This window comes from Pelodiscus sinensis, chromosome 5 (genome assembly GCF_052426305.1).
Source record: "Pelodiscus sinensis isolate ZL-2025 chromosome 5, ASM5242630v1, whole genome shotgun sequence".
Taxonomy (NCBI): Eukaryota; Metazoa; Chordata; order Testudines; family Trionychidae; genus Pelodiscus; species Pelodiscus sinensis.
The window spans coordinates 94,835,515-94,837,364 of NC_143056.1; positions in this window are offsets into that span (position 1 = coordinate 94,835,515).

Here is a 1,850-nt window from a genome sequence, read left to right on the forward strand (position 1 = left end):
GCGCACGGCAGGGCCCTTGCAAGCGCCGGGGCACGCTCCGCTCTGGGATGCATTAAGCGGCTGCCCCTCCCCTGGCGGGCTGGGAGGCTGCTCCCTGCGGCCCGCCGCGCCCTGTGCCGCGAATGGAAATAGTTTGAGCGTTGCCAGTGAACAAAGTAAAACCCTTATGGGCATGTTTGGGGGGGGGGGGGGGGGGGGGGGATGTTCCAGCAGCTGGGGCTGTAAAAGTTACAGAACAGCCCTGGAATAAAAGCCAGATGTGGGTATTTCTTCACGTCACTGAAAGCCAGGGCTTTGGCTCCTAGCAGTGGCCAAAATGTGTAGGCGCCGTCAGGTGACACTTGGCCAGCAGCAATGTTTATGAAACGTAAGAGGAACACCTGCGCGGTGTGAAGAGACACATTTTTAATAGCTCTTTAACAATATTTTGCCAATCGCATCCTAAAGGAGAATCCGTAGGTAAGCCTGGTACTCCATCCTTCATAGAGCAGTGGTCACCAACCAGTAGATCCGCAGCTACTTATAGATCTTGGTGCCTCTGACAGGTGAGCCTGACTGGTTTGGCCAAGAGGCTATCAAGTGCCTGCACTTCAGCTGGCACTTCTCCTACTGCTGCGCAGTTCCTGCCCTTTGCCTTGGGGCTGCCCCTCCCTGGGAGCCTCCTGCTTGTGGTACAAAGCAGGGAAGGGCGAGGAGGGGTGCTTATGTCAGGGTGCCCCCCCCCCCCGCACCTTGTATTCCATCTCCACAGAGCAGAGAGGGGGCACAACAGGGCTTGGGATGGAGGGAGTTTGCTGGCTGCTTTTGAGAGCTGGGCAGGGATGAACCTTCCTTATCCTCACTGCACCACCACCCAGGAGCCACCTCTGGTAAGCAGTGTCCAGCTGGAGCCAGCTCTGATCCTCTGCCCCAGTTATGTACCCCACCCCGTACACACCAAACCCTGGGTAATTTTTTGTAATGTACTATTGGTCGTGGCTTAGTTCCAGGGCAAAGGGGGCCACTGAGCCACATAAAAATCAGTTGGGGCCACACACAAGTGAGAAGCAAAAATAAAAATACCCCTCCCCCCAACTTACTGGTCTCACATGTTGGGATGGGGACACCAAGGCTCAGGTCTTACCTCAGGGCCAGATTAATTCTTTTGGGGGCCCAGGGCTAATAGATTTTGGAACTCTCCTAGGCTTTAGGGTGGGGCCAAAATGAGGGGTTCATTGTGTGGGAGGGGCTGCTAGGAAGCAGGTTGGAGATGCAGAGCCTGGGTAGGAGATAGGGTACAGAAGTGGGCTGGGGGTGGCATTACCTGTGCAGAAAGTACGGTGCAGGCGTGAGCTGAGGCATAGGATGCAACAGTCAGGGTCTAGACGGGATAAGTTGCAGGGGGTGCAAGGTAGGGTGCAGAAATGAGGTGGGGATGCGAGGTCTGGGCAGAAGGGTATAGGAATGGGCTGAGGGTGGACTGTGGAGGTTTGGGTGGGAGGTAGGGTACAGGACCAAGCTGGGTGTGTGCGATCTTGCCAGGAGTTAGGGTGCAGGGGCGGGGGTGTGGGTAGGAAGTAGGGTACAGAGTGGGGTAGGGTTGTGGGGTCTGGGCAGAGGAGGGAGCAGGGGAATGGGGCACTGAGCTGGAACAGCTCCCAGGGCAGGGTAGCGGTGGCTCCATACCATGTTGCACTTGCACGCACTGCTCCCCATGGCCACTATTCCCAACCAGTGGGAGTGATGGTGGTTGAGCCTGCAAGCAAGCACAAGGATAGAGCTTCCCTGCACTGCGATTCCCCCAGCTGAGGTGGGGGCAGAGGGAACTGTAGTGTGCAGAGCTGCTTCCTCCAAGCTGAAGGCCGGATCAA